Source organism: Thalassophryne amazonica, chromosome 3 (assembly GCF_902500255.1).
Source record: "Thalassophryne amazonica chromosome 3, fThaAma1.1, whole genome shotgun sequence".
Classification (NCBI taxonomy): Eukaryota; Metazoa; Chordata; class Actinopteri; order Batrachoidiformes; family Batrachoididae; genus Thalassophryne; species Thalassophryne amazonica.
This window is the reverse complement of record NC_047105.1, coordinates 109,883,815-109,909,692: the sequence shown is the minus strand read 5'-3', so window position 1 is coordinate 109,909,692 and position 25,878 is coordinate 109,883,815. Positions and strand designations below refer to the sequence as shown.

General features: G+C 44.5%; 1 protein-coding gene across 1 annotated transcript in view; it reads right to left on the bottom strand.

Annotated features, from left to right (window-relative positions):
• The window catches only part of comtb (catechol-O-methyltransferase b), a 32,872-nt gene extending 14,014 nt beyond the window's left edge, over window positions 1-18,858 (bottom strand). Inside the window, exon 1 of the mRNA XM_034167298.1 lies at window positions 18,786-18,858. The gene's annotated coding sequence lies outside the window, so the exon portion shown is untranslated. The remainder of the gene's footprint in view (window positions 1-18,785) is intronic.
• Window positions 18,859-25,878: the final 7,020 nt, after the last annotated feature.

Below are 25,878 nucleotides of genomic sequence, written 5' to 3'. Positions count from 1 at the left end.
GATATGGGGCTCCATGTCAGGTAAAGGCACTGGGGAGATGGATGTCATTACATCATCAATAAATGCACAAGTTTACGTTGATATTTTGGACACTTTTCTTATCCCATCAATTGAAAGGATGTTTGGGGATGATGAAATCATTTTTCAAGATGATAATGCATCTTGCCATAGAGCAAAAACTGTGAAAACATTCCTTGCAAAAAGACACATAGGGTCAATGTCATGGCCTGCAAATAGTCCGGATCTTAATCCAATTGAAAATCTTTGGTGGAAGTTGAAGAAAATGGTCCATGACAAGGCTCCAACCTGCAAAGCTGATCTGGCAACAGCAATCAGAGAAAGTTGGAGTCAGATTGATGAAGAGTACTGTTTGTCACTCATTAAGTCCATGCCTCAGAGACTGCAAGCTGTTATAAAAGCCAGAGGTGGTGCAACAAAATACTATTGATGTGTTGGAGCGTTCTTTTGTTTTTCATGATTCCATAATTTTTTCCTCAGAATTGAGTGATTCCATATTTTTTCCCTCTGCTTGGTCTAAAAAAGTAACCGTTACTGACTGCCACAATTTTTTTTTCTTGATTTCTTAGTGTTTCTTAAAGCCAGAAAGTTGCCATTTGAAATGACTTTAGTTTTGTGTCATGTCTGTGATCTGCTTTTTTTCTACAAAATTAAACAACTGAATGAACATCCTCCGAGGCCGGTGATTCCATAATGTTTGCCAATTATTGTGCAGAGTGCAGTGGCTGGGTTAAAAATGGTAAATCAGGGAAAACTGATAGAGCATGAGAAAGTGCTGAGGAAACATAAAAAAAAAAATGTAAAGGCCTCTAACTCTCCTTCTCTGTTTTTTTTCCCTTCCTCACTTCACTGTCAGTCAGAGGCAAGACGTCTTTCTGAGATATTTTGGACATTCCAGCCAGATCCAGCCTCTTTTGGGACTGGTGTTGAGTGCCGAGGAAACTGAAAAACTGTGCACAGTCAGGTCTTACACCTATGAAAGACCTCCACTTTGACATTAGGTGACAAAAGAGGCCAGTGGACTGGGGCTCGACATCCAGACCCCTGGGGGGTGACAGATTCCAGTTATCAGTGAGAAGAACAGATGAGATGAGGCATGAGTATAAGTAGGGCTGTTAAGGGCCCAGTCCAACTGGAGAGAGGATTAATTGCGCATGAATTGAGTATACAAAGTACGGGTGTTCGTTGTCGTCCGCAACAAAATTGGCCAAAAATGACAAATGTCCCAGTATGAATTACGGATATATTAATAATGTATAGCGAATATATGATGAACAATCACAGTTATATAACGCATGTAGTGAGGAAACGGATATAACACACTGCGATCATCACTGCAGTATTACGGGTGTATTATGAATGCATCTCGCACGTGTTGCGTGTGCACGGCATCTGCATTGCTGTTGTGTGGGCCGCTGAAGAGGAGGTACTGCTGGCCCACCACCACCAGAGGGCGCCCTGCTTGGAGTGCGGGCTCCAAGCACGAGAGGGCGCCAGATCCCGAAGAAGTGACAGCTGTCATTCTCTCGCTGCACCAGCTGTCACTCGTTTATCATCATCAACATCACACCATAAAAGCCGGACTGCAACTCCACCTCCTTGCCGAGAAATCGACTACCATTCCTGAGTAATCCTTCTCTGCAGTATTTGGATTAATCCACGTTTTGATCTCTGTTTGCAGCCGTTTATTCCTGTGGGACAGTTTTGTTGGAGCGGCGTATTGTGGGAACCGCGACGTCTTCGCCTCCCACTCCCTCCAGATAAGTGACTGACAGGAGCTGCTTAAGTGTATGATTGGAGGTGGAGGTGCTCCCTCCCATCAGTGTTGGACTGTGTATTACTGAGTGTGCGGACTCACACTCACACATCCTGTTTTTGCTCTCTGCCAGCAGTACCAGGGTCGACAGCCGGGAACAGAGGCCACCTGGGGACTCGGGACTTGGCGGCTCCGGTGTTCTTCAGGCCGTTGGTGGTGGAAGCCGTGTGGAGTACGGCTTCTCTCTCGTCGGGGGGGTCTCCTATCTTCGAGCCTGCCACACGTCACCTGGTGCTAATTGACTGTGCATATTTTCTGTATCTTTTCGTTGTGTAGTGTCACAACATTAAATTGTTACCTTTTGGTTTATTCATTGTCCGTTCATTTGCGCCCCCTGTTGTGGGTCCGTGCACACGTCACCTGGTGCTAATTGACTGTGCATATTTTCTGTATCTTTTCGTTGTGTAGTGTCACAACATTAAATTGTTACCTTTTGGTTTATTCATTGTCCGTTCATTTGCGCCCCCTGTTGTGGGTCCGTGCACATGTCACCTGGTGCTAATTGACTGTGCATATTTTCTGTATCTTTTCGTTGTGTAGTGTCACAACATTAAATTGTTACCTTTTGGTTTATTCATTGTCCGTTCATTTGCGCCCCCTGTTGTGGGTCCGTGCTATGACACCTTCCCAACAGGATTTCTCTGCCATCGTCATGGATTCCGAGGGGCGTCAACCCGAGCTTGAACGGCTAATGGAAGAACCAGGAGCGCAGGCGTCAGCAGGAGGCGTGTTGAGTGAGCTGCAGCAGATCTTAACCGCCTTCACGGCTCGGTTCGATTTAGTGACCGAGCAGAATGTCCTCCTTAATCGGAGGGTGGAGGCTCTCACCGCCAGGGTGGAAGCGCACGATCAGGGCGCTGCTGCAGCCGCTCCCCTGGCTGGTCCTGGGCCTGTATCCAACGTTCCACTGGTCGTTCAACGAACCCCCCCACTGTCCCCTGAAGCATACATAAGCCTTCCGGAACCGTACGGGGGCTGTGTCGAGACGTGCACGGACTTCCTCATGCAGTGTTCGCTCGTCTTTTCACAGCGCCCTGTCATGTACGCATCAGACGCTAGCCGGGTGGCTTATGTTATTAATTTGCTTCGAGGAGAGGCACGCGCATGGGCTACGGCGCTTTGGGAGCAGAATTCACGGCTCCTAACGTCTTATACTGGGTTTGTACGGGAGTTCAAACAAGTGTTTGATCATCCCAACAGAGGCGAGACCGCTTCGAACGTGCTGCTGTCGATGAGACAGGGGCGCCGTAGCGCAGCCGAGTATGCAGTCGACTTCCGCATCGCGGCAGCGAGGTCCGGCTGGAATAACGTTGCGCTCCGCGCCGCCTTTGTAAATGGACTGTCCCCGGTCATTAAGGAGCACCTACTGGCTAAGGAGGAACCGCGGGATTTTGACGGGCTTATTGATTTAGTTATACGCTTAGACAACCGTTTAAACGAGCATCGTCGGGAGCAGGCCGGGGGGCGTGACCGGGCACGAGCTGTCCCTCCTCCTTCCGGTTCCGACAAAGTGACGTCGTCCCCACGCTTCACTGCCAGAGAGCTCCGTGTGGCTACAGCTCCCCCTGCTGAGGAGGCTATGGACACGAGCAGGGCCAAAGTAAAAACAAACATCAGACAAAGGAGACTGGCCCGCGGGGAGTGTTTTATCTGCAGCTCATGTGAGCACATGCAGAGGGACTGCCCTAAACGGTCAAACTACAACGCCCGTCCTTAGAAACTGGGCTATGGGTGGGCCATAATACGCACACGGGAAAACCCCGCAAATCTGCACGAATCCCAGTAACAATCCTGAGTGGGGATTTAACCCTTCATGCCCCAGCACTATTAGACACAGGGTCGGAAGGGAATCTGCTGGACAGCAGATGGGCAAAGGAAGTAGGGCTCCCCCTGGTGGCTCTGCCGGCACCATTGCAGGTGCGAGCACTAGACGGCACCCTGCTTCCATTAATCACACATCAGACTCAACCAGTGACTTTGGTTGTGTCTGGGAATCACAGGGAGGAGATAGTGTTCCATGTCACACCATCTACCTCCCGAGTGATTTTGGGCTTTCCATGGATGGTGAAGCACAATCCCCGGATTGATTGGCCGTCTGGGGTTGTGACGCAGTGGAGCGAAACCTGCCACCGGGAGTGCTTAGGATCCTCGGTTCCTCCCGGTACTACGGCTAATGAGGAGGTCAAAGTCCTCCCCAATCTATCAGCAGTGCCAAAGGAGTACCATGATCTTGCTGACGTTTTCAGCAAAGATCTGGCGCTCACTCTTCCCCCGCACCGACCATATGATTGTGCCATCGATTTGGTCCCGGGCGCTGAGTACCCGTCCAGTAGACTGTACAACCTCTCACGTCCGGAACGCGAATCAATGGAGACCTACATCCGGGACTCCTTAGCTGCCGGGCTGATCCGAAACTCCACCTCCCCGATGGGTGCTGGTTTCTTTTTTGTGGGCAAGAAAGACGGCGGACTCCGCCCATGCATTGATTACAGAGGGCTGAACGAGATCACGGTTCGCAACCGATACCCGTTGCCCCTGTTGGATTCTGTGTTTACGCCCCTGCATGGAGCCCAAATTTTCACTAAATTGGATCTTAGAAACGCGTACCACCTGGTTCGGATCCGGGAGGGAGACGAATGGAAGACGGCATTTAACACCCCGTTAGGTCATTTTGAGTACCTGGTCATGCCGTTCGGCCTCACCAACGCCCCCGCGACGTTCCAAGCTTTGGTAAACGACGTCTTGCGGGACTTCCTGCATCGGTTCGTCTTCGTATATCTGGACGATATACTCTTCTCCCCGGACCCTGAGACCCATGTCCAGCATGTACGTCAGGTCCTACAGTGGTTGTTGGAGAATCGGCTGTTTGTGAAGGGCGAGAAGTGCGAGTTCCACCGCACTTCTTTGTCCTTCCTGGGGTTCATAATCTCCTCCAACTCCGTTGCCCCTGATCCGGCCAAGGTTGCGGCGGTGAGAGATTGGCCCCAACCGATAAGCCGCAGGAAACTACAGCAGTTCCTCGGCTTTGCAAATTTCTATAGGAGGTTCATCAAGGGTTACAGTCAGGTAGTTAGCCCCCTGACTGCCCTGACCTCCACCAAAGTCCCCTTCACCTGGTCGGATCGGTGCGAAGCCGCGTTCCAGGAGTTGAAACGCCGGTTCTCGACTGCACCTGTTCTGGTGCAGCCTGATCCTGATCGCCAGTACGTAGTTGAAGTTGACGCCTCTGACTCAGGGATAGGAGCCGTGCTGTCCCAGAGCGTGGAGGCTGATAAAGTTCTCCATCCTTGTGCCTTTTATTCCCGCAGGTTGACCCCAGCTGAACGGAACTATGACGTCGGCAATCGGGAACTCCTCGCGGTGAAGGAGGCTCTTGAAGAGTGGAGACACCTGCTGGAGGGGGCGTCGTTGCCCTTCACGGTTTTTACGGACCATCGGAACCTGGAGTACATCCAGACCGCCAAGCGGCTGAACCCCAGGCAAGCCCGCTGGTCTCTGTTCTTCGGGCGCTTTGACTTCCAGATCACGTACCGCCCCGGGACCAAGAACCAAAAACCAGATGCATTGTCCCGGGTGCATGAAGAAGAAGCCAAAGCGGAGCTGTCGAACCCCACCGAGACCATCATCCCCGAGTCCGCTGTCGTGGCCACCCTCACCTGGGACGTGGAGAAGACCGTCCGGGAGGCCCTGACAAGAAGCCCGGACCCGGGGACTGGCCCCAAGAACAGACTGTATGTCCCACCAGAGGCAAGAGCTGCCGTCTTGGACTTCTGTCACGGGTCCAAGTTGTCCTGTCATCCCGGAGTGCGCAGGACCGTGGCAGTAGTCCAGCAGCGCTTCTGGTGGGCGTCCCTGGAAACCGACGTCCGGGAATACGTCCAGGCCTGTACCATCTGCGCCAGGGGTAAGGCGGACCATCGGAGGACGACGGGACTCCTCCATCCCCTGCCAGTGCCTCATCGCCCCTGGTCTCACATCGGCCTGGACTTCGTCACGGGCCTCCCGCCGTCCCAGGGCAACACCGTGATTCTCACGATAGTGGACCGGTTCTCCAAGGCGGCCCACTTCGTGGCCCTCCCGAAGCTCCCGACGGCCCAGGAGACGGCAGACCTCCTGGTCCACCACGTCATGCGGCTGCATGGGATACCGTCGGACGTCGTCTCGGATCGGGGTCCCCAGTTCTCTTCACAGGTGTGGAAGAGTTTCTGTAAGGAGCTGGGGGCCACCGTAAGTCTCTCGTCCGGGTACCACCCCCAGACCAACGGCCAGGCAGAGCGGGCTAACCAGGAGTTAGAGCAAGCCCTCCGATGTGTCACCTCTGCGCATCCGGCGGCCTGGAGTCACCATCTGGCCTGGATCGAGTATGCCCACAACAGCCAAGTTTCGTCTGCTACCGGCCTCTCCCCTTTTGAGGCATGTTTGGGGTACCAGCCCCCATTGTTCCCGTTGGTGGAGGGAGAGGTCGGTGTGCCCTCGGTCCAGGCCCACCTCAGGAGGTGCCGCCGGGTGTGGCGGGCCACCCGCTCTGCATTGGTAAAGGCCCGGACGAGGGCTAAGGCCCATGCGGACCGCGGGTGTTCCCCGGCCCCCACATACCAGCCTGGGCAGGAGGTGTGGCTTTTGACCAAGGACGTCCCTCTGTGTGTCGACTCCCCTAAATTGAAAGACAGATTCATCGGACCATTCAAGATCCTCAAGATCATCAACCCGGCCGCAGTGAAGCTTCGACTCCCGGCTTCACTGCGGATTCACCCCGTCTTTCATGTTTCCCGTCTCAAGCCACACCACACCTCGCCCCTCTGTACTCCGGGACCGACGCCGCCTCCTGCCCGGCTCATCGACGGGGAGCCTGCCTGGACAGTCCGCAGGCTCCTGGACGTCCGTCGTAAGGGCCGGGGTTTCCAATATCTGGTGGACTGGGAGGGGTATGGACCTGAGGAACGCTCCTGGGTGAAGAGGACCTTCATCCTGGACCCGGCCCTCCTGGCCGAATTCTACGCACGACATCCGGACAAGCCTGGTCGGACGCCAGGAGGCGCCCGTTGAGGGGGGGGTCCTGTTGTGTGTGCCGCTGAAGAGGAGGTACTGCTGGCCCACCACCACCAGAGGGCGCCCTGCTTGGAGTGCGGGCTCCAAGCACGAGAGGGCGCCAGATCCCGAAGAAGTGACAGCTGTCATTCTCTCCCTGCACCAGCTGTCACTCGTTTATCATCATCAACATCACACCATAAAAGCCGGACTGCAACTCCACCTCCTTGCCGAGAAATCGACTACCATTCCTGAGGTAATCCTTCTCTGCAGTATTTGGATTAATCCACGTTTTGATCTCTGTTTGCAGCCGTTTATTCCTGTGGGACAGTTTTGTTGGAGCGGCGTATTGTGGGAACCGCGACGTCTTCGCCTCCCACTCCCTCCAGATAAGTGACTGACAGGAGCTGCTTAAGTGTATGATTGGAGGTGGAGGTGCTCCCTCCCATCAGTGTTGGACTGTGTATTACTGAGTGTGCGGACTCACACTCACACATCCTGTTTTTGCTCTCTGCCAGCAGTACCAGGGTCGACAGCCGGGAACAGAGGCCACCTGGGGACTCGGGACTTGGCGGCTCCGGTGTTCTTCAGGCCGTTGGTGGTGGAAGCCGTGTGGAGTACGGCTTCTCTCTCGTCGGGGGGTCTCCTATCTTCGAGCCTGCCACACGTCACCTGGTGCTAATTGACTGTGCATATTTTCTGTATCTTTTCGTTGTGTAGTGTCACAACATTAAATTGTTACCTTTTGGTTTATTCATTGTCCGTTCATTTGCGCCCCCTGTTGTGGGTCCGTGCTACGACACCTTCCCAACAATTGCGGTCATTAAATAAACGTACTCGCTCCTTTCGGCATCACTATTCAGACCAGCAATACAGCCTCTGGAGCAAGTGCTGGACTCGGATAAGTTGATCACAGAGTTGATGTTCATGTTGTCATGCAAGGGTTAACTGTTCATGAGTTTGGGGAAGCCGCTCAGGGTGTGAGACTGTGTTTTTACTGTTTTTTTTTTTGTTGTTGTTGTTTTTTTGTTTTTTTTAGCGTGTCAGAGAAAACAGAGACTTCAGTGTGAGTTGTGGCTAAACAGCAACTCTTCCTTTTGTTGGTTTTAAATAGTCCTGAAGGAGACCCGAGATCCACGGCTGACTTCTCTGCAGTTGGGGATTTACAGTATGTTGTTGGATTGCAGCAGCTATTATGTCTTTGTGGATCTACACAGTTGGACTGACACTGACAGGTGTGTCGCTTTCTGCCTCATATAGTACTTTGGGTTTACGTGATATGTTTGTTATGCATTCACAGATTGTCCGCAAATCAGCTGCAAAGCAGATGTAATCCAAATGCTTTATCCATGGCCAATCTGTATGCATTCGCTACAACTTATTTTAGTTTGTGATGTGGACATGATGGGCACGCAATATATCCATTTTACACACTGTCCCGGTCCGCTGCCAAGCCACAAATCCCCGTCAGTTGTGGATATCAGAGGATAACGGCAGATATACGGGGCATAGATTGAGTATGTATTGAGTGTGTAAGGCGGATGTCATCCGCAGCCAAAATTTTGTGCAGCTCAAAAATCCTGGCAACGGAAGAACGTGCCTCTGCGGATAATTGCGGACGTGGGCGGGTGTCGGCTGACTCATACAAGCATGTTACACGAATATTGCGGATGTTTAGTGAATATGAACCAATTTTGTGCGCAATTCATACGCAAATCTTCCTAAACGCCAATGGGACCGGGCCCTAACCCCCAAAACATGAATCAGTTACAAATCATGAACTATCCGCAAACCGTTAATTACAAAACGTGAATACTGAAAAAATATCTCCCAAAACGTGAACGCAGGTCTCACGACACATGAATATCATTCATATTATATATATTTTTTCAGTTTAAGTAGTTCATGGATTTCAGTTTACGGATCAACTACTGCAGCAAATCTTAATCGCAAACCTGATCTCCACAAAAATGATTTTGGGAGGTGATCCGAGCAGCTCTCGATTCTGGTGTGACACGCCTGGCCCCGCTGGGGTGTCTGTGACCGAACTGTAAGAAACCACCTAAAGGAAATGGGATTTACATACAGAAAAGCTAAACGAAAGCCATCATTAACACCTAAACAGAAAAAAACAAGGTTACAATGGGCTAAGGAAAAGCAATCATGGACTGTGGATGACTGGATGAAAGTCATATTCAGTGATGAATCTCGAATCTGCACTGGGCAAGGTGATGGTGTTGGAACTTTTGTTTGGTGCCGTTCCAATGAGATTTATAAAGATGACTGCCTGAAGAGAACATGTAAATTTCCACAGTCATTGATGATATGGGGCTCCATGTCAGGTAAAGGCACTGGGGAGATGGATGTCATTACATCATCAATAAATGCACAAGTTTACGTTGATATTTTGGACACTTTTCTTATCCCATCAATTGAAAGGATGTTTGGGGATGATGAAATCATTTTTCAAGATGATAATGCATCTTGCCATAGAGCAAAAACTGTGAAAACATTCCTTGCAAAAAGACACATAGGGTCAATGTCATGGCCTGCAAATAGTCCAGATCTTAATCCAATTGAAAATCTTTGGTGGAAGTTGAAGAAAATGGTCCATGACAAGGCTCCAACCTGCAAAGCTGATCTGGCAACAGCAATCAGAGAAAGTTGGAGTCAGATTGATGAAGAGTACTGTTTGTCACTCATTAAGTCCATGCCTCAGAGACTGCAAGCTGTTATAAAAGCCAGAGGTGGTGCAACAAAATACTATTGATGTGTTGGAGCGTTCTTTTGCTTTTCATGATTCCATAATTTTTTCCTCAGAATTGAGTGATTCCATATTTTTTCCCTCTGCTTGGTCTAAAAAAGTAACCGTTACTGACTGCCACAATTTTTTTTTCCTGATTTCTTATAGTGTTTCTTAAAGCCAGAAAGTTGCCATTTGAAATGACTTTAGTTTTGTGTCATGTCTGTGATCTGCTTTTTTTCTACAAAATTAAACAACTGAATGAACATCCTCCGAGGCCGGTGATTCCATAATTTTTGCCAGGGGTTGTACTACAGCACTCAGTTTCAAAGCTATTTGAAAGAAATTTGAAAAGTTGGTTGAGAAAGTGTATGCAGCCAGTGTAACAGTATATCTTCCCCCCTGGAAATTGAAGGAATATATCCTAAATGTGCTTAAATATGCATTAACCATTTGTGCTTTTTTCCCCCATTCAAAATCATCCTATTATTCTTTATCTTTTATTGAGCCAAGAATATATTGTTACATTTATGAGTGTGTTCTAATGTTTGGAAATGATTATTTATATATTAATAGAGCTTGTTGCTGTTGAAGAATATATTACTCATATGCTCATAGTGATCAATATTTATCAATGCTTATTAAACATGTAATCAACAGCTAAGGTTAATTACATGATATCTATATGTTCAAATACTTTTGAAATATATGTTTGTATGCTTTTGAATTGTGAATTGTGTGTACCAAATTAAAGGTATGTTGTGTTTATGATTACATTTGCTTTTGTTTTAAGATTTGCTTTTGCTTCAAGTATTAGTTTAGCTGAAATAGAGGGATCAAGACCACTCTGATGAAGGACAATGCCCAAGTTTAGCATAAAAACATTGTATTAGCATAGGGTATAAAAACAAAGCCCAGCCCACGGTTCGGGGTTCCTCTTTGCTGTCCGCTTACTGATACACCAGACTGCTGGTTGGAAGCTCACAGCTCCTGGGACCCTCAGAACGTCTGGGTATGGTTTGGTCTATCTCACTCATTCTGTAAAACTTAAATTCTGTCAAATTCTGTGACATTTAAATGCTGTTCAATAAATCTCTGAGTGGTGATCTAGTCCTCAGAGTAATTGTGTTCAAATTTAAATAACTGGTCAACACCTTCTTTCAAATAAACAGATGCGTGGGATAAGAGAGACAGGGGGAGGCGAAGTCACTGGAGACCCCTGAATTATCCCAAGAATATCCATAGGTACCCTAGGACAACTTCCCTTCTACTTGGATGGGAGACCTCTTTGGAACACCAGCAGCTTTGTGTGTTTCTCCAGGTAAAACTGGAGTTGCATCAGGAAGGACATCTGGCGTAAAACTTAAGCCAAATACCAGTGCAGATCTGGCTGTGGCGACCCTGAACAAAACACGGGAGTAGCCGAATGGACAGCAACAACAAAAGTTTGAGAAAGTGTATAAGAAAGGCTGTTGTTCTGGGGACTGGGAAAATGAGCTCTTGACTGAGGACTGGAGTGAACACGATAAGCGTGTGGCAAGACACCTGAAGTCAGCGCAAACAGTTATAAAGTTATATGAAAACAAACACATTCAGTACATCTGACTGCCTTCTTAAAGCGTTGTTCAAGGGCAGCCTGCCTCTACATTGTGCTTACAAAGCTGATTATATAACAGCTGAGTGGATCCTTGTCATTTGATTGGTAGTTTGTATGTCACATGACATGGATTATTCATCCCATTTGTGTTGCACTGCATTTAGAGTCCAGTTTGGTTCCATTTAGAGTGAAAATTTGGTTCCATACGTTTAGTACCATTGCACTCTGCACACGTGTGCACTCACACATGCACACGCACACACATACACGCACGTACGTGCTTGTGCACACACATGCACATGTGCACCCACACACATGCGTGTGCACACACACACACCCACACAGCACGCACACACACAAATCAAATCCACTGCGCTGTCTGGAGGCTGTTAGCAAGAAGTTAGAATGAAAAGCTGGACTAATTTCTGATGTGTTTTTTTTTTTCACTGCACTGAGGATGTACAGTCTTTTTTTTTTTGGTAGTCCACGCACACACAAGCGCTGACCCGGTTGTGTGTGTGTGCATGTGCACAGGGGGGACAACGAGCCTACCGAGATGATGATTTGACTGAGCTAAGTGACGCTGAAAGCTGGAACAAACCATTCAACTCTGGTTCACCTCATTGAATGGTATGTTCCAGCTTTCACTTCATGAAATATTCGTACCATTGAACTCATAAACATTCATTATTTGTATAATATTGAATATGGCAATAGTTGCTGTTTCCCCTTCGCTGTGTTCATTGTGCCTATAAGACTTTCTACTTGCCTTGGGTGGGAAGAAAAGCAACGCAAGAAAAGTTCAGAGCTTTTTCGGGAAACAAAGTAAATGCCAAATTAGTCAATTGAAGTAGCAATAACATGAATACAGCCTGACAACATAAAAACAATATGACGTTCTGTCACCAGAATCTGTGAGAGCAGTAGTTGGATACACGTGTGTCATTGTAAAAAACAAAGATTCATGGAGTAGCATCAGAGGGAAGGCAGTGATAAGTCTAACTACCATGAACGCTGTGCACGAGTATGGCTATGAACTTCTTCCTCACCCATCCTATTCTCCAGACCTAGCCCCTAGCAACTTCCACCTCTTTCCCAGGCTGAAAAAATACCTTTGAGCCAGACATTTGAGAATGACGATGAGCTGACTGCTGCAGTGAAGGGTTGGTTAGGGGACCAAGATACTGAGTTCTACCGATCGGGTATCGATGACTGTCAAACTAGATTAAACAATTGTATAGAGTTGGAAGGGGACTATGTTGAAAAATAAAACATTATGAATCCAAATATCTTGGTCTTGCTATTTGAGGCTCAAAACATTTTGATATCCCCTCATAAATGCATCTCAAGTATAGACTTGACAGTCTCTACAGAATCTGACAGTTTTTTTATGCAGGGAGAACATCCACAAAACAGGTGCGCAATAAGAAAAGGCTCTGTGGCTCGCAAACAGTTAATTGAAATGTGCAATCTCGGTGAAATCGTACCTTAGCCAATGCGATAATATCGCACAGTTACTCCTGCTTGAGTTCCAGAAGCACCTTTGTGCATTGAGGGAGATTGATTTGGTTCCTCTTATCTATATTGGGGTAATACCAGCTCATGTAAATAAAAAGGTGGAGGCTGCTTGCAGCTCTAACACAGATTGTAACAACCATACAGGAAAAACAAAAACAACACCATATATCATGCCTTGGAATGGGTCCGCACTTCCTACATTGGTCCAATTGAATTTGATAGCTCTCTCCCTGTGGACAAATGTGTCAGTCATTGTGTTGAGAATGGCTGATAGGCGTAACGCAACTGTGTAGCTGGAGATATTCCTGTCCCACCAATATGTTCTGGGTATGTGGTACGCGCATTTACCTTTACCTTACCTCTACCTACCTGAGGACTGGTGTGGTGGGTGCCATCTCACTTATCTGGTCCCAGCTATCCAAATTTACACTAATCTCCCCCATCACACTGGCAACCCTCGAAGGCATAGGAGAGCAACCCAACAAATTAGTGATGTAAAAGGTATAATGTGCTCAACATTCCCCATGTATGGAGTCGCAAACACTGTTCCCCATATTAACGAATTGGCCATAGAACTTAGAAGCTTAACCACATTAGTGGATGCAACGGTGTAGACATTAAAACCCAAACTACAGGCACTCCAGATAACGATCATACAAAATACTATGGCTCTTGATTTTAATACTAGCAGAACAAGGGGGCACCTGTGCTGTAACAGGCAATTCCTGTTGTACCTGGTTGCCAGATGTTTCTCAAAACCTAAAATCACTCTATGCTTTACAGGACCTCCTGGCTGAGATGAAAAGCAAAGATTCGTCTAATTTTGCATTCGACCCCTGGGGCTGTTTAACGTCTGGATCATGGTATTGTGTGCTACTGAAAATGTTAAGTCCAGTATTGGTTGTGCTAAATTTATCCTGCTTGTTTACAGTTTGCATTTGGCAACATGTTACAACAATGACTAAACGATTAGTCAACATGTGTTCGTGAGACACATATGAAGAGAAGACTACTACTCAGAATGAATAACATGATGATGTACATGCAGGAAAAATTTAAAGAAGCATGATACAGATGTGAGGGAGATATTCACTCTGTTCATATGTTAACGTGAAAAAGGGGGGAAAAAAAGTCTGTATACTGCTTTTATCATCATGTGACTGTTTTTTGTGTTAACCTTTGCATTTGACCCTTTGCATGCATGTGCATGTGAGAACTGGGAAACGTGGAATGCAGTACATCTTATCTCAAGAAGGGAAGTGAAGATAGATCTGTGGCCAGGTGAAAGCTGCCCTCCCAATCACCGGCTTCCAGCCCACTTCAGTCCCTCACACACCAATCAGGCGAATGCGTAGTGGTAAAAGACCTCAGGCAAAAGAACTGGACAGCCAAACGGTGGCAAGGCCTGTTCCAGATCCTGCTTGTCACTCACACTGCAGTTACGGTGGCAGAAAGGGCCACCTGCATCCACACAAGGCACAAAAAGGTCCAGCTTCAAGCCCCGCCCACGTCCTCCGAAGAGTAGACCCAGGCCCACTCCAATGTTGACGCAGGACTTGAAGATCTACAAACACACAGCCAGGTGTACACCGAACGTTGCCTGAGTGGCTTTTACATGAAGAGACTCTGACATCACACACTTACACTGATCTCTGTCCCCTCATTGCAACACGGTGTGACTGAAGAAAGTAGCAAAAGCACCAGAAGACATCAAGAGTGATCAGCGAAGCTGAGCACATCACTCCACAGGCTGCGACGAGCGACTGCACCTTTCATGCCACACTTTGCATATCCTCACTGATCTCATCACACACATACGCAGTCAAATACACTGACAGATGCTGTCAAAGACTTTGGTTTCACCATATCACCACACAATCCCTATCCCAGGGGTCACCAACCCTGTTCCTGGAGTGCACCTACCCTGCATGTTTTCTAATGCTCCCTGTTCCACTCCCAGACAATTACATCTATCAGGTGTGTTCAACCAATCAAGCGCTGGAAAACACCACTTTTAAAAAATCAGGTGTAATCTGAGTAGGTAGAGGAGGAAAGCATGCAGGGCACGTGCCCTCCAGGAACAGGGTTGGTGACCCCTGTCCTGCTCTATCCCATCACCCACCATCTGCCTTGTCTGTCGCAGTGACTGTACACTTTTCATTGCACTTTATCAATGCACCTCCCTCCGCTTTTATGAACTGTCTCCTTGAAGAGCATGAGGCTAGTGATATATTTGTTGATGTTTCAATGCCAGACTGTCCTACTGTTTCGTTTTATTTCCTTGACTGGTCAAGATACGACCAGATGCTTAGGAAATCTTATAAATGCCTATGTTTCATAATGCTTCATTTTCATGCCCTCATATCAACAGTTAAACAGTGCTTTGTGTGCATGGAACAACCTTGCATGCTTGGCCAAGACTTGTGTTCCAGACAGCAGTTATCAGAAATGTTATTTTGCTTACAACTGAATTATTATGCCTCTCAGAACTCAGTGTCTGTATTAACCACACCCCCTGGGGCAAGTTATGCTTAAATGTGCTGACGGGGAGGGCAGGTTTTGCCTTTCACCCTCCCGCTGCAGACTTTGTACTGTATGGGACCGGTGGGGGACTTCAAGCTTGAATGAATTACCAAAAGATCATCGGGAGACTTCAAGTGTTGATTTCACCGTGTTAAATAGGATGGGGAAAATTTTCTTCCACAACAAGGTGTGTGGTCAGGGTGTGTAGGGGTTGAAGCTCCCCAGAAGCTGAAGAGCCTTAGCCATGCTAATGCTCCCCAGAACCATTTTACTGAAAAAAAGTTGGAGGACCTAAAAGAGATGGTGAGCACTTTCCCGGCATGTGAGAGGCAAATAAAGAAAAGTACTGAAAATGGTGGGGGGAGGGTTAAGAGGGCTGTAGCTGGGGGGAGTAGCCATGCTAATGCTCCCCAGAACTATTTTGCTGAAAAAAAAATTCTGAAGGACATAAATGACACGGTGAAATGGTGAAGACTTTCACCCATTCATGTCAGTGCTATAAGCTTATTAAATAATAAAATATAAAATGACAAGGATCTATTTTAGCTGTTATATAAAACAAATAATGCATGTTTTTTAATTTGTTCAATGGGAAGAATATTTCATGAGGTGAAAGATGGAATGTTCCATTCAATGAGGCAAAGCCAAGTTGAAAGGAACATTCCATCTTTCACTGAATGAAATATTCTTACCATTGAACTCCTAAACATTCATTATTTGTATACTATCTCACACTCACTCACTCATCTTCAACAACTATTGAAGATCATTACTAAAGAGCATTTCATGATGTAGGTGCAGCCCAGCATTATCTGTGTAGATTACTTCTCCTCATACTTGACAATGATTGGCATGTAGATGTGTGTGCATCTGAGGTTGGCTTGTTAACAATATAGTTCCACTTGAATGCAAAAAAGTTGTTTTGAACAGTGAAGACAGATTCTGTCAATCATTTGCACAATTGATCGCTGTTTGTCTACTATTGAGCATTTTACAGCATCCCATAATGTCCTGTGCATGCAGTAGTTCCCAGTAGTGCAGTCAGCCATATTTTTTAGACGAATTGGTGGAGGATAATAAAGAGAGTAGCAAAAAGTAGTCACTGAAGGTTGTACTTTGAAATTTGTTTTGTGCTTCAGTGCAGCAATTCACAAATGAAATGTTTGGCACAAGGAACTAAGGTAACATTCTGCACTTACAGCAATAAGCACCCAAAAAAACCTTTGGTTATACAGTCTACAGGAATGAGGCAAATGGGATTGGATTCCCAAAAAGCTTTCATGGTAAACACATATATTTTTCAAAATTAAAATCACATTTTATTTTTTAAAGAAACAGGTGATTGCTCCTGTTTCAGACTCAGTGGCAAAAATGACAATGGCGCATGCCAAATTTGACATGGAATCAAACCAGGTTAAATGCATTCAACAAAAAATATTTCTTGTCTAACTGATTAAATCTAAAAGTGTGGCACACGATTAACAAGGGCACAAAAATGCTAATGAAAGGAAATGACTGAAACGCAACTATGACATCACATTTGTTCAGCATTGTTTCTGCGTTATTATTATTTTTGCATTGCAGGTCAATCACAGCATTAAACTTGGCCTGTAGGCAGGGGGTCGGGGTTCGACTGAATTGCCCACTTTGCCCACTTTCAGCGAGCTGAGAGCTTTTCATTCGCGGTGTTCTGCAGCAGCTCCGAGTTGAAAAAACAGTCATCATCTCTCAGCACACCTGCACTGAGCTTTACAAAGACATTTGTACGCTTTTTTCCCTTTGTTTAAAATTCTGAGCTGCTCTGTGTGTCTCCTCGCTAAAAACAAGTCTCTTTCTGTGGACGACATGACGTTAAAAACACTGATAAAACTTCTTACCTGTCAATCTGCCCCCCCCGCCACAACATTAAAGGTCCACTTTTGAAACCTTTTTTACGACTACTGACAGTGCTTTGCAATGATGCATCAGACAAACACAAACTAATGTGTCAGTGTACTGCCACACAAGGTATCCAACTAGGGACTGTGAGCATTTTAGGGATTAAGGTTCTTGAGGGCAGCACAGTGGCTTAGTGGTTAACACTGTTGCCTCACATCAAGAAGGTCATGGGATCGATTCCCACCTGTGGCCTTTCTGTGTGGAGTTTGCGTGTTCTCCCTGTGTTTAGGTGTGTTCCTTCCGGGTGCTCCGGCTTCCTCCCACATCCAAAGACATACAGACTTGATTAAGTGGAAACTTTAAGTTGTCTGTAGGTGTTGCGTGTGGGTGTGAATGTGTTTGTTTATATGTGGGCCTGCGACAGACTGGTGTCCTCTCCAGGGTGCACCCTCCCTCTCGCCCTATGACTGCTGGGATAGGCTCCAGCCCCCTGTGACCCTTAATTGGATTAAGAGGTTGAAGATGAGTGAGGTTCTTGAACAAGCTTAGTGATTTTCTTGTCTGATAGGGAATCGAACCAAGGATCCTCCACTTACAAGTGTATTGCTTCAACCTCTAGACCGAGATAATGTAACAGGCTTTCCATGTTACTAAGCTAACAGGAAGTAGTGCAAAGTGCCCATATGATTAAGTTTGGGAGCATGCACTGGTGTCACACGTCATCGCATCCACGTCACCACTGAACCACTGTGGGTCCTGAACGGCAAAAACCCAGGAAAAGAACCGGTCCACCCCGACCTCTCAAAACCAACTATCTATCTGCCGTAGCCAGCTGAAGTTGGGAGTGGTGCCTTGGCCTTCTTCACACACTGGGGTCCTCAACACAGAAGCACCTACTGTATGAGAAACGTACCACATGGCTTAAAAAAAATGCCCAGATGATGAACCCTGAGAATACTCCCTGTGCTATTTTTGTTTGTATGCTTGGTAAACTTATTGATAAATTGTGTCCACCCCACCGTGGTAGTCAACAGTATCACTGGACATGGAGCATAAGTGGACACCGAGTCCAAACAAAGGATCCATCTGTGTGAAAACAGGAGCGATTGTGGCTGCAAACTCATAATTTCACTGCGAAAGGCCAATAGTGGCTGAGCTAATTCCTTCTGATTTGGACTTTGGGTTGCATGGCAACTGGCTGGGGGTTACTAGAGCTGTGTCACACAAGGCAGAATGCTGGCTTTTACCCTATAGTCAGTTATGTACAGATCAAAGCTATTCAGGGAGACGATGAAACATTGGAAGTGCATGCAGGGTTCTATGATCATAAACAAACCTAAGAATGTGAGCAGGGAAATGAATATATGGCATAATCCATAACTACAACTGCTCAAAACAAAAACAGAAACACTGCCTTAAAAACAAATCTAGTGTTTCATAAAATAACAAAAATATATCAGTCTATCCATTCATTTTCTGAACCATCTTATTCCAGTTATGCTAAGTTTCTTTTAAACTTACTTTTTAGGAGACCTCAGGCAGTGACTGTAGGTGGAACACTTATCTCCCTACAGTAAACAGGAACAAACATTCCTCGTGCATGAAAAAAGTTACAAATAAAAACATCTCCTGTCTTGTTAAAAGATAGATTGAAATGGACTCACTTGTGGAGGTCTGTTCCCTGACTTCTTCAAACCTTTTGTTATCTTCTGCTTTCTAAAGACACTCACACATTCCTCTCTCGTGCACTTGGAAATAACTCCCCCCCGTCTGTGTGCGCCTTCCTACACATACATCTTAAAGGGATCACACTGTAAAACAAGAGCAATCAGAGATTTCTGACGTCGGCCATTCCAGATCCAGATCACCTCCAAAATTCAGTGGAGTCTTCCATGGCCGAATATCTATCTGTGGCACAAATTTGGTGAGAATCCTTGAAGTAGTTTTGATGTAATCCATCAAAGCCTATATAAAGTGAAATCTTGATCCAGAATCCGGATCCGGATAACCTCCAAAATTCAGTGGAGTCTTCCATGCCCGAATATCTATATGTGGCACAAATTTGGTGAGAATCTGTGAAGTAGTTCTGATGTAATCCTTCAAAGCCTATATAAACTGAAATCTTGATCCAGAATCCAGATCCAGATCACCTCCAAAATTCAGTGGAGTGTTACATGCCCTAATATCTATCTGTGTTGTAAATTTGGTGAGAATCTGTGAAGTACTTTTTCATGTAATCCTTCAAAGCCTATATAAAGTGAAATCTTGATCCAGAATCTGGATCCGGATCACCTCCAAAATTCAGTGGAGTCTTCCATGCCCTAATATATATCTGTTGTACAAATTTGGTGAGAATCTGTGAAGTAGTTTTGATGTAATGCTTCAAAGCCTATATAATGTGAAATCTTGACCCAGATTCCAGATCCGGATCACCTCCAAAATTCATTGGAGTCTTCCATGCCCTAATATCTATCTGTGGCACAAATTTGGTGAGAATCCTTGAAGTAGTTTTGATGTAATCCATCAAAGCCTATATAAAGTGAAATCTTGATCCAGAATCCGGATCCGGATAACCTCCAAAATTCAGTGGAGTCTTCCATGCCCTAATATCTATCTGTGGTGCAAATGTGGTGAGAATTTGTGCAGTAGTTTTGACGTAATCCTGCTAACAGATAGACAGACACACACACAAATAAAGAAAGAAAGAAGAGCAATTGGAGATTTCTGGCGTCCGCCAGTCCAGATCTGTATCAGGATCACCTCCAAATTTCAGTGGAGTCTTTCATGCTCTAATGTCTATCTGTGGCACAAATTTGGTGAGAATCTGTGAAGTAGTTTTTATGTAATCCTTCAAAGCCTATATAAAGTGAAACTTGATCCAGAATCCAGATCCGGACACCTCCATACTTTAATGGATTCTTCCATGGCCTAATATGAGGTCTGTCAATAAAGTAACAGTCCTTTTTATTTTTTTCAAAAACTATATGGATTTCATTCATATGTTTTTACGTCAGACATGCTTGAACCCTCGTGCGCATGCGTGAGTTTTTCCACGCCTGTCGGTTACGTCATTCGCCTGTGAACACACCTTGGGAAGGAGTGGTCCCGCCCCCTCGTCGGATTTTCATTGTCTGGAAATGGCGGAATGAAAAGGACTTTTTTTCCATCAGAATTTTTTCAGAAGCTGTTAGAGACTGACACCTGGAAACCATTCGAAAAATTTATCTGGCTTTCGGTGAAAATTTTACGGGCTTCACAGAGAATAAGGACTGTTACTACAGCTTTAAGGACCCCTTTAAGGACGCTCAGTGCGCCGCGCTCCGAGCTGCGACGACACGGCACAAGCCACCGGACCATTTCTAAACGGATGGCTCTGTGGATACGAGACCGTCGTGTGCTCTTTCTCTGGTTATCACAAGAGCTGGACATCAGCCATTTTCCGGCAGATTTCACTTTTAACAAGAGATTTTGTCATGGAAAAGCCGCGCTTGTGCCGCGTCGTTGCAGCTCGGAGCGCGGCGCGCCAAGCGTCCTTAAAGGGGTCCTTAAAGCTGTAGTAACAGTCCTTATTCTCTGTGAAGCCCGTAAAAATTTCACCGAAAGCCAGATAAATTTTTCGAATGGTTTCCAGGTGTCAGTCTCTAACAGCTTCTGAAAAAATTCTGATGGAAAAAAGTCCTTTTCATTCTGCCATTTCCAGACAATGAAAATCCGACGAGGGGGCAGGACCACTCCTTCCCAAGGCGTGCTCACAGGCGAATGACATCACCGACAGGCGTGGAAAAACTCACGCATGCACACGAGGGTTCAAGCATGTCTGACGTAAAAACATATGAATGAAATCCATATAGTTTTTGAAAAAATAAAAAGGGCCGTTACTTTATTGACAGACCTCGTATGTATCTGTGGTGCAAATTTAGTGAGAATCCAAGCAGTAGTTTTGACATAATCCTGCTAAAAGTAATCCTTCAAAGCCTATATGAATGAATGAATTTATTTATTGGGCACACAGAATAACAACACAGACAACAACAAAACTCATAAAAAGAAGAGAACAACTTAACAGTGTACCCGTGTGGCCAAAATATATATATATTCATAACAACAATACAAAAGAAATGTGCACAAACAATACAACTCAGTCAGTGCACCAGAATTTCAAAACAGCCAAAGAGCAACAGTGCACAAACCCAAGCACAACAACAAAATGGTAAACTTAATTCTTCAAACTATAACGGGTAATTATATAATTTTTGTAAAGCCTTTTAAAGCCAACTAAGGTACCAATAATTTAATATTATCAGGACAATTATTCCAAATATTAACACCTTTAACGGAAACACAATAACTTTTTACAGTAGTTTGGATCTTTAGTTTCTCAAATAATAATGTCCCTCTCAAATTCTAGTTGCAGTCCCTCATTTTGAACAGATCCTGGATTGCTGAGGCAAATGTTTATTTTTGACTTTATACATAATTTGTATTGTGATGTAATAAACCAAGTCCCAGAATTTTAAAATTTGTAAACAAGCAAATAACTGATTTGTTGGATCACAATATGGTTTTTATTACTGATAATTCTTATAGCTTTATTTTGCAACAGAAATATTGGGTTAGTATTAGTTCAATATGTATTTACCCAAACCTCAATACAATATGTCATATATGGAACAAGCAATGTATGATACAAAATGGCCAAAGAATGTTGGGAGATGAAGTCTTGTGCTTTATGCAGAATTGCAATGACTTTTGACATTTTAGATTTAACATAATTAATATGTGATTTCCATCTTAATTTATCATCAATATAAACACCAATCAATTTTGTATTTGTTACAATTTCAATTTTGATGGATGGATGGATGAGATTTATGGTCATTGTCATTACAAGTGCAATAACAATGAGATTACGTCTGTGATCCCATGCAATAATAAATTTCTGCTTAAGTTCCTGGACTTATTACCAAATATGATACTCTTAGTTTTACCAAAATGGAGAAACTGCTTGTAATAGAAACTGCTTGTACAAAAAATTTTCTTTTTACATGCATTCTGAAGTCCCTTGGTGATCCAAGGTTTAGCAATATTTTGATTATTTCCAACTTTTGACACAAAAGGGCAATGTTTATCATATAAATTGGAAATAATAGAAATGAATGATTCATAAGACTGATCTACATCCTCACTATAAATGTCACTCCAGTTTTGATGTAATAAATCCAAGATTTTCTATAGTTTCCTTTGTTCTTTTCCTTGTGAAGTTTGTAATGTTACTTTCCTCAATTTTATCAACTAATGAATTGAAAGCAACAAAAACAGGCAAATGGTCACTAATATCACTAATGTACATTGTATTTCCCATGGTAATATTTGTCAATATATTATCAATAAGTGTTGATGTATTCCTAATTATCCTAGTTGGATGAGTAATCACTGGATACAATCCCATACAAAACACAGAATTTATAAATTCATCTATATGTAATTGACTATGAGGATTTAGGAAATCTATATTAAAGTCTCCACAGATAAACAAAAGCTTATTATTTTTAAAAGTGTTGTACATATCTGTCAATTTATCCACAAAAAATAATTATGTTAGATCCAGGTGCTCGATAAACGCAGCTTATAAGTATTTTTTTTTCACATTTATTTTCCACTGTAAGACATTCCATATTTTCAAAAGAAAAGGACATATTGGTAACAATTTCACAATGATAACTCAAACCAATGTAAAGTGCCGCACCACAGCCCAGTTTCTTCATCCTATTAATAGCATGTGCTCATCCCTCAACCATGCCTCACTAACCATAATAACAGAAAAATGTTTATTGACATTTTTAAACAATCCTGAATTTTGAACAAGTTCATAGAAAGACTTCTACTGCTGAAATGTGTAATGGAGAATGACTGTTTATCATGGAACAGTTCTTAAGTTGTTCCTCAGTAAAGTAATTACAGTGGTGAGTAATATTTTTGAGAAAAAAAAATCTGGATCTATATTGTATTCAATGTCATGAGATTTATGTTCAGGTAATCAAAACTTTTTAGGTCAAGCTAAATTTGAATGAATCAATTGACATCATAAAAAAGTTGTAATCCACAAACCAAAACTGTGGCTAAAGAAAGTCTTACTGTTTGATATAAACCCGTACACGTTTTCTCAAAAGTTGTCTTATAACAGAGAAAACAAAACAAAAATCAAATTGAAAAACCCACCAAATAAGCGACAGAGAACCAGTAAGGACATTTTCCTCCTTGAGGAGCAGTCACTTAAAATGATCCAAGTCTGAAAGCTCTTGTATCATTAGGACTTTCATTTCCTCCGGAGTGCCATTTAATTTAATCCATACTTACATACTACAATTTCTAGTCCAGGTTGCTTGTATTTTTGTCTGTTTTCGAAGAACTCTGGCTTGTCCTGAAATCTCCACATTTTTCTTTGTCAATTGTTCATTTATGTAGACCTCAGTTCTGTTGGGGAAGTGTCGTGACACGGACCCACAACAGGGGGCGTTAATGAAGGGACAATGGAATAGCCAAAAAGTAACAATTTAATGTTGTGAAGGTGCACAACGTAATACAGACAGATACAAATATGCGTTATCTCAATCCGACAAAAGGTGACGTGTGGCAGGCTCGAAGATAGGAGACGTCCAGTGCGACAAGAGCCGGATCCCACACAGCCTTCACCACCAACGGACCCGAAGAACACCGGAGCCGCCAAGCCCTGCGCCCCAGGTGGCCACTGTCTTCAGCAGTCAGACCCGGTACTGCTGGCAGAAAACAGAAACAGTTCTGGATGAGTGTGAGTTTGCACACTCAGTAATCCCACAGTCTGTATACAGTTAGGAGGGAGAACCTCCACCTCCAATCACACACTCGTGCAGCTCCTGAGATAACCACTTATCTGGGTGGGATGGGAGGCGAAGCCGTCGCAGTCCACACCAAACGCCAACTCAGCAGACAGGGTATCCGTCCCAGGAAAACGGCTGCAAAACGAGATCAGACTAATACTCGAATTAAGGTTCAGCAGAGAAGTAAGTACCTGTATGGTAGAAGATTTCTCAGCGAGGAGGTGGAGTTGCAGTCCGGTCTTTGTAGTGGTGGTGATGGGTGACACCTGGTGTTGATAGGTGACAGCTGTCACCTCCAGCGGCTCCAACGCCCTCTCGTGCTTGGAGCCCACACTCCAAGCAGGGCGCCATCTGGTGGTGGTGGGCCAGCAGTACCTCCTCTTCAGCGGCCCACACAACAAGTTCCTCTCAACTTTTCTGATTTCCTTAACAAATCATTCTTAAACCTCTTGTTTGCGAACCGGATGATAATAACCAGTTTTGACTTTTTGTCTTTTCTTGAGACTGAATGGCAGTCTGTAATATCAGTACTTTTAATGAGGATGTCCTTGGAGGAAAAAAACAAATAACTTGTTGCTCCAGGGAGTGAGTTTCTTCCTGTGTGTCTGCTATGTCACCGGCACCGCTGCCCACAGGCACTGCTGTGGCATATGTCCGATGATTAATGTTTAGCCCAGACACAGTTACCTCCTTCATTCTTATGTGTTGCTCCAGTTTGTCTACACGGTTTTCCAGTGTTCTAATTTTAATGTCTTTCTCCTATAAAATTCTCTTAAGGTTACGAACCTCCTTCAATAAACCAAGCAGTTCAGCTTGTTTTCTCACCACTCCACTGAGTTCCTCCCACATGAATTTTAAGGAGAGCTTCATCTCATCCAAGTCTTCACTGCTAATGGAATTTTTGGCATACTGAACAGTTTGGAGGAAAGAAGCTTTACCTTACAGGCAGCAACTACACCGTACGACGGGGGGGCATCCCAATGTTAAGTCGCTGCTGGATCTAGTGGCTAAACTGGCCTAGCCAAAGCCCAGGCCTGCCGGTAGATGATCGCAGCCAAAAGTGAAACTTGATGCAGAATCTGGATCCGGATCCAGATTATCCCCAAAATTTAATGGAGCCTTCTTTAGCTTTATATCTGTCTGTGGTTAAAAAAAAAAAAATTCAGTCAAAATCCATGCAGTACTTTTGATGTAATTTTGCTAACAGACAAACAAATAAACAAATAAATGCCGATGATTTTATTACATCCTTGGCGGATGTTAAAATCCTGTTTTGCAGGCTTTTTTGGTTTCATGTGGTTGGAGTTTCATGTGAAACACCCTCAAAATCCAAAGATTCTATGATTGCATGTGGATAAACTATCCACTTCCAAATCAAATCTAAGCCTGAAACTGTACAACTGTAGTGTATACCTGTAGCTTACACGATTAATAAATGGAACAGTTTTGACTCTGTTGAATGTTTGGTCTACAAAGTAAAGGTCAAACAAAGTCAATGTCCTTTGGATTCTATGATATATGATTTATGTTACCTCATAATGTGATAACGAAGCATAACAAATGTGCTGACTATTCATTTTTAAACCCTAGAGCTCAACCAATAATTTTTATTATTTTTTACCAAAAGTGGAGCAACTTTAATTTTTGACCCCTGGACAAACTGAAACTGACCTTTGTCATAATTTTTGTTGTTTTTACCCCATAAGTTGGTTTTGTATTCAGTACAAACTACACCTTTATGGAATTTTTAAGATCAGACAAATAATGTGGTATGCGTTTGAATATGATTGGAGCATTTTAAAATGTTGACCCCTGTGTAATTTATCAGTGAGCGGTACCTGGCTGTAGCAGCCACCCTTGGATAGCCACCATACATTGTTGTGTAGGCCATGGTACACTG